General features: G+C 28.3%; 1 long non-coding RNA gene across 2 annotated transcripts; it reads left to right on the top strand.

Moving 5' to 3' along the window:
* The first annotated feature begins 636 nt into the window (after nt 1-636).
* On the top strand, nt 637-1920 carry LOC143193340 (uncharacterized). Of its 2 annotated transcripts, XR_013004989.1 has the most exons (3): nt 640-895; nt 1230-1380; nt 1647-1920. It is a non-coding gene; the product is annotated as an uncharacterized LOC143193340 (long non-coding RNA). The 2 variants fall into 2 exon arrangements; XR_013004990.1 differs by lacking the exon at nt 1230-1380 and having other exon boundaries at nt 637-895.
* Nucleotides 1921-7681: the final 5761 nt, after the last annotated feature.

Raw genomic sequence — 7681 nt, 5'->3', positions numbered from 1 at the left:
GAAACTGTTTACAAATGACGAAGTAAGTAATTTCGACAAATGGACAATTTGGCAATGCGTTTTTAAGTGGTTCATAATGACTTAAATATGTTAGTTAAAAGAACCATGAAATATATAATTGAGAGAATACGAAAAAAATAATAATTAAAATAACTAAGAAAAGGGATACTTTTAAAACACTAGATTATTGGAACATCATAAATTATTTTCAGGCAGTATAATGGTCTTAAAAGAATTTCGGTTTTTCCAATTTTGGTTTCGTCTTTTAAAAATTACTCCAAGTAACATACATTATGTATTATGTTGCAGTCTCTTGAATACAAAAGAACGTGCTATTATCATATGTTTTTAATTCTGACTTTAATTTGTATTGATTATTATTTAAATTTCGAATATTTATCAAGCATGTGTTCATGGTTCAAGATAATTTTATGATAATAATGCGACATTAAAGTGATTTCTTCGTATTGAAATTACAATTTTATTACGTGGCACACAATGAAAATGAATAATACAGTTTTTTTCTAGTCTATCGAATAATAACTGGAAATTAATGTTAAATTGAAAGAATGAATTCTGAATAGGTAAAATGTTTAATTAAATTCTATCTTAGTAGTATGAAGCTGTAAATTATAATGTTGTTAAAAATATATATTTCTATATATTACATTTCTTATTTTAATGTATATATTGTACTTGAATTCACTCAAGTTAATCCTTTGGGTTTTTTGAAGTGCGAATTTACTCTTTTTTATTAATTCTTTAAATACTATCGACTGACGAGTAACTAACGTAAAAATAATTTCAAAGCATATGGCCCTACTCTGTTTCGTTTCTAGCGTGATCGAGATGATTGTTTTGTGCTAAATTATCTAGAATGCCATTTGATTCTACGGTGAGCATATCTGTGTTATCGGTGGTTTAATCGCTTGTCAATTTGACAAAACCAATAGTTTTGCTATTGGAAAAGTTTGTTAAAAAAGTTGTTATTGAAAGAGTTATTGTTTTTAGTCATTTAATATCTTTAAGCTATGTATTTGTTTTCAAGCATATTGTTCCATTTCAAAATGAATAATTCCGAGTAACGGAAAATATAAAAATGACTTCTGTTCGTTTTTTACGTAGTGCTAAATAATTTTGCAAAAGAGTAACTTATGGTGAATATACTCTTTATTTATTTTAAAAATGAGGTCGAGTTCAACGGCGATGTATGGAACGTCTTATTTCAGGTTTTGGTGATGAAACATCAAGTAATATAAAACATGTATGGCTGGTTTGTGGCGTTCGAGCGTGAGCGCAATATTTTTTGTAACATCAAAGGTCAACAAGAAAAATATCAGCGGTGTGACAAACATAATAACATAAATGAATAGGTGTTAGGTATTTATATGTTGTTTATAATTTTATTTAAGTTAAATGTATATGGATACCAAAGTCATTAATTTTTAAAGCTAGTGTTAATTATAACATATGAATAATACTATTATATTATACAGTAATAATAAGTACCTTGGGTTGAATCTTGATGCAAAAGTTCGTTTGAAAGGGTATATTAAAAATAAAAGAAAGGAACCATATGGACCTACGGAATTCAGTTACAGGAATGTTTTGCGAGAAATATTATTAATATGATACAAATATTTCAGAATAAAGTTCTAAAAAGTGTGTACCCAGATATTATGGAAGAATTACTTACATCAAGACCTCTGGATTTCAACTATCATGGAGGAAATTATCAGATTCGCAACAAGATATGAGTACTCCCATGTGAACACCAAAGTACTGAAAGGTTTGGATAACAATGAACAAGGGCGCAGGCTCAAGAGAACCAAATCGTGCAATATTGTGTAGTTATGTAGTGAATGTTATGTAGTTATGTGATGCAGAATAATATATTAATAAATGAACAACAACTTTAAAGCTATCTTTGTCAATTATATGTAATGTAATGTAATCTATTATAATGTAAAAACACAAGTCCTTTACAATACACCACACTGATGTCTTAGAGTTTCTAGTATCGTATTAATTGTGTTATATTACATCTGCTTTTTCTGAAGATATGATCAATGTATATACTCATTTTGGACATCTTATTTATGTTAAATTATGTGCGAGTATCGTTTTTACACAATACATATTTTAGTTCTATATTTCATTCTGATAATATTATGTTTATGATTAATATTATACTAACTATTAATATTATATTACACTTGTATTATTGTAATTTTTTTTGTTTTTTTGGTTAGGTCAGCTTCGGCCTACTTGATAATTATACTATTTCAAAATTTCTTTTTTCAAATTTTCAAAAAAAAAATAGTCGATTTTGTATGTTTAGTATATGTTTAGAACATTTTCCCAAATTTGAAATCGATTAGAGTAAGACTAAGAGTAGATTCTTCGGAAGATCCGCCCATCAGACCATGCCAAGTATGGCGCGTTTAAAGCATCGGTTTTGTTATTGTTTTTAAGGACATTTTTATCCATTTATTTGCAGAATGAACTAAGCTGTTAAATAGGATTGAGCGGCTGCTTAGGTGCTTAGAGAGAAAATGGACCTAAAAAGGAAATGAAAATGAAGGACTCAAAGTGTATTATATTAAAAATACTTCCAGTAGATTCAAAAATGTACTATGTTTAATGTACATAATATGGATTTCAGCTATAACTATGCGGTTCTCGTTCAAAAAGTGAACGAGAACCGCATAGTTATAGCTGAAAAAAAGCTGACATTTGGACGGAGGGAGCAATAACTAGTCACAAGGAAGAAAATAAGGATGTTGGAGGAAGATAGTACCGCTGCAGCAGGTTCTCTACATTAAGGTTCCGGAATCAATGATTCTAGGTTTAATATATGGTATATAATATAAAGTTTAAAAAACATATTTATGTGTTATTCTAAGTGGGTGGGAATGATTTATGAAAAAGTTACAAACCGATCTTATTAAAATGTTAATTATCCCTTATTTTACGGTGAGAATTTGATCAGAATATTTGACTTGGGCTGAGTTCACAACTCAATCAAAAATATTAATTGCATATTTTTCCTTCGTTCCAGTATTTAAATTAGTTCCAGAGATTTATTCATCTACCAACTAATATTAATAGAAAATATTTGGTTGCTTTTTAATTTTAATTTGAGCCAGTTACCAGTTTTTGAAATGTTATGTATTTGTTAAATATGTATCTTTGATTTACTAAATAGTTTGAAATAAATATTTCATAGGAAAATATATAATAGAAGTAAGAAAGTATATAATATTATATTTAATATTACTGTTATTATAGAACGAACGATTCGAGAGAGGGAACAAATTAAATATATAATTGCAGTTGCATAAAATATTCTAGATGATTTCACTTGTTGTTTCATTCAATTAACTTTATAATTATAGCAAGAGGATGTTGGAATGTAATTTATTTTTTCAAGGAAAATTCTTTTTTTTATTTCAAAAGATCTTCTATTGTTGCCTGTATACATGTAATTTAATTAATGTGGCACATTTTGTGATTTGTCGATATAGCTATGTTTCCTTTAATTTCAATATTTGTGTAATCAAAAATTAATTATTTTGTTTGTTATATTGTGCGAAATGTTGTGAAGCGTGTAAGGTTTGAAACAAAAACTTTTATTTTACTTGACATCCATTTGTTTTTAACTTATGAACTGACTTATTATTCATTCATTTTAATATACACGATAATATAATCCTTATAAGCTAAACATGTCACACCGCTATATAGTACACTGACTTTTTACAATATACAGCACATTGCATATTAGTCTTGTATGTCTTCTGATTATTATTTTGCTTTATTATATTTTTTAAAAAGGCATTTATTGAGAAACGTTACAATATATATTTATAGCGCGTCGAAAGAGCGATTTTGGTATGGTAACACTCCAATTATCGATTAATTTTCGTCCTTTTCAGCATTTTGAAAACAATATATGTTAACTGTAATGATAGTTTCAGTCAGTCATATACACAGCAGAACTTTATGACTATGAATATTCCGCTTAGGTATCGATGTGGATAGCTGCCCTGAGCTAACTCATGACTTCTGACATTACAAAAACTCTCTTTGCTTTTGCCTGCCAAGTAATTAAACCGCGATGTTGAAACGGTTCGATGTGCCATTTTCAGACTATTCTTTTGGTAGTTATTTTCCATGAATTTTATCTATACGTCGCATAAAACAACTGGAACAGTTAATTTATATATTGCTAAACTAAAAGCTTGTTGGGAGCTTGAACATGGTGTTCTTCTACTAAGTCGTGCAAATGGTTATCTTCGAACAATTTTGGTCCTTCAGGTTCTTTGTTATTGACATCAAAGTCTTTTAAATCGGTGAAACCAAAATCGGCAATAGGGATATGAGAGAGCAGCATCATCATATGTTTCCAAAAATGTTTGATGGTTGTTTCGGCCCATTGGATTTCTTTAAATCAAACAATAAAAGGAATTTATGTGGAAACTGTAATTCTCAACGTTCCGTGATTAGCATCTGTATACACCGAATGAGTCAATAATTTTAAATTCTATTATTTTATGTGGAGAAATATCAAAACAATGAAATTTAACTCTTAGGTTAGATTTTTGCCTCATAGAAAAAATAGAAATTTCACGGTATAGGCGACCTTGGGGAAATGTTTTGTTTAGTTCAATCAACTGTAGCGCTGTGATCGCAAATTGTGATTGGCTTGTTTAAATCTCTGGTGCCGCCACTAACATGAAATGTGATTGGTCGATCAAATTGTGTGAAATCAGCATATTCTATGGGCGTCTATTTTTATGTTTGTTGTTTGTAGGTTATGGTTTTTGTTTAGATCAAGAAATTTTCGTTTTACGTTGTGCATATTTTCTGTTTTACATTAATTATTATGGAGTAATAATATAAAAATTGATGACAATGCGTCATTGTAGGAAAAGATGTAATGTACCGGGGTAAAATTCTACTACGGAAATTAGACATCGTTTCCCAAAGCATGATCTCGCTCCTTTCTAAAAACGGGTTGATCAAGTAAGTTTGTTATGGACATTTTAGTGAAAAATTTAGAATTATCCTTCCTTCACGAACAGGTATTAGAGTAAATGCATATCCATCATTGGTTTTATCAGGTACATATAAAATTATCTATCTACTACATGTCTGTTTATATATTGTTTATTTACAGAATTCAAAACCTTATGAAGATGTTAGTAGTAATAAAATCCAATTAATCTACCAAGTTGTTCGTATGCTGTCAGTGTGATGTCTCTACATAAAGAAGTCTTACAAGAAGGTAACAATTAATATAACTGGATAATTAGTAGTAATAAATACTACTTTTAATTGTAAAATATCCCTGAATTATTTGCAAAACATTAACTTTTTAGAACAATCAGTGTTCAATCATTTTATAGTAGAGGAATTATATATTTAAATTTGATTGCCTTCTTAAGAAAATATTTGTTATGGTGCCATCAATAAATTTAATTGCTACTTTTAGGGAATTTATTACCTTAAAGAAATCTATTTTGTCTAAATTTGCAAATAACTACATTTGTTTAACAAATCTTAACCAAGATTGCTTAAAGAATTTTGTTGGATCTATTAGAGGTCATGGAGGTAGAAACAGCATCCTTCGCCTAGTATGTTCGAGAAATTTTTAAAAGGGCTCATCACTTCAATTTTTTCACATCATTCTCCCGGAGAAAATTGTGAAGAAGATGATGTTAGATAATTTATATTCTTTTTTAACGGGAGATCTAGTACCACCTGAGGTTGTTAAATCACCAGTTGAGTCTATATTTTCAGTTCCAGAGTATTTTGCTCTGAGGAAAACGAGTTTAATATTGTATTTTAGTCTTATTTCAGGCTATTTAACAAAACTTCTGAAAAAGAGACAACATGCAATATTTATCTATGTTCTATATTAAGTAGTGCCACAGATTAAATACTCTAAAATCTAAATTTTTTTAAAAAACACAAAATTTTTAGTGTTTCAACTGTCCAATCCATAAGGATTTTCAAGACCAAATTTTAAGTTATTATGTGGTGTGATTGTATTTTTGGTTTAATGAAGTTAATGTAATATCAACAGGGAAGGATTTAAAGTTTACCTTCAATATATCAAGATAAGTTAGAACTCTAATAAATCCCATAAAATTGATGGCACTAAACATATATGGGAAGGCGTTATAGAAGAATTATAGATATTTTAATATTGCCTAGAATAGAGTTCGTAATTGTTTTTTTTTTTGCTTTTTGTTTATATATATTTATATTATTTACACTTATGTATAATGGCCAATAAATGTGACGTCACAAAATAATCAGGGGAAATGGCAGACCAATCAAAGCAAAGTACTTTCCTTACAGGTTTCTACATAACTCTTTAAACTAATCAATCAAATTCTCGTTGTCAGCGCCGCCAATGATTGGACTAAGCGAAACTTTGCCCCACTACTTACCATTGCAGTTGCACACCCCTGTTTTGCCTTTAATTTAAAATCCCAACATAACAATAAAATCAAACATACTAATAAAATAATAAAATATTTTTAATTTAAGGGAAAAATTTCGCACTGATTTGGCTATGAGAGGTCTGATTAAAATCTGTAAGTATGTGAAAAGTTATAATATTAATTAAATAAACGCTTCATTAAATAGGTTAATAGAATGCCGTCAAAATATAGATGTCATAATATAATAAAAATTAAGTATGTTCTAACCATATTTTAAGACATTAGTATTTTTTATTTTCAGTTCTTCTTTCAAAAGTTATTTAGTAGTTTTTGGTTCCTTAGATACTGTAATATCGTATATATAAAGTTAAACTATTCCGTAACGAATTATTTAGAGTTTTGGTTTGCAAAATTATTCTAAACAAGTAGAAAAAGAACACGGAAATATTTACTCTATACAAAAAGAAACAAATTTTATGTAACTGGGTTTTATAATATAAAAATAGGCGTTTTGCAATATTAACATTTTATTTATAAAACAAATTTGTAATAGTAAGTTAGATAACTCTGTTGAGTTAAAATACATTTATTTTAATTTGTAGATGATTATAAAGATTTAATTAAAAAGAAATTTACGTTGCAAAATGGTATTTGCATGATATAATACAAGTTCGTTAATAAAATGATATAAATGATTAAAAAGTGGTGGTTTTAACAGATCACCTGATATTAAATCTTATTTATCTAATCACGATTATTTCCAGCTTTTAAGCATTATTATAGTTTATTTTTAGAATATCTGGTCTATAGTTCAGATAACTCCATTAACCTTGGTGAATTTATATTTTTACGTCATTTGCATATATAACTGTTAATTGACTGAATTATTATATTACTTTATTACAGTAAATTATATCATGTTGTAAATTTTATACTACTATATTAATTATTCATAGTAATTATAGTAATCATTACGTGTATCATGTAGTTTTATTGCTAATTTGTTTGTTTATTTCTTATGTATGTTAGAGGTTCATTCTGTTTAGACTCGACATTAAGTCCAATGAATTAATAATATCTAGGGTTGGTTCGGCGCACTGCAGATTTGATTTTGACGATTTCATCTCTGACATGTTAAACTTAATCTCGTTGTTGTAGCACCACACTAGGCACTTACATATTCGCACTGGTAATTGTCTGAATTATTCGAGAATGTCGCTGGGACT

The sequence above is a fragment of the Rhynchophorus ferrugineus genome, unplaced genomic scaffold (genome assembly GCF_030347505.1).
Source record: "Rhynchophorus ferrugineus isolate W39M unplaced genomic scaffold, kcgeb_rfMv2 rfM3, whole genome shotgun sequence".
Classification (NCBI taxonomy): Eukaryota; Metazoa; Arthropoda; class Insecta; order Coleoptera; family Curculionidae; genus Rhynchophorus; species Rhynchophorus ferrugineus.
Note: the sequence above shows the minus strand (reverse complement) of the source record. Positions and strands in the feature narration are given on the sequence as shown.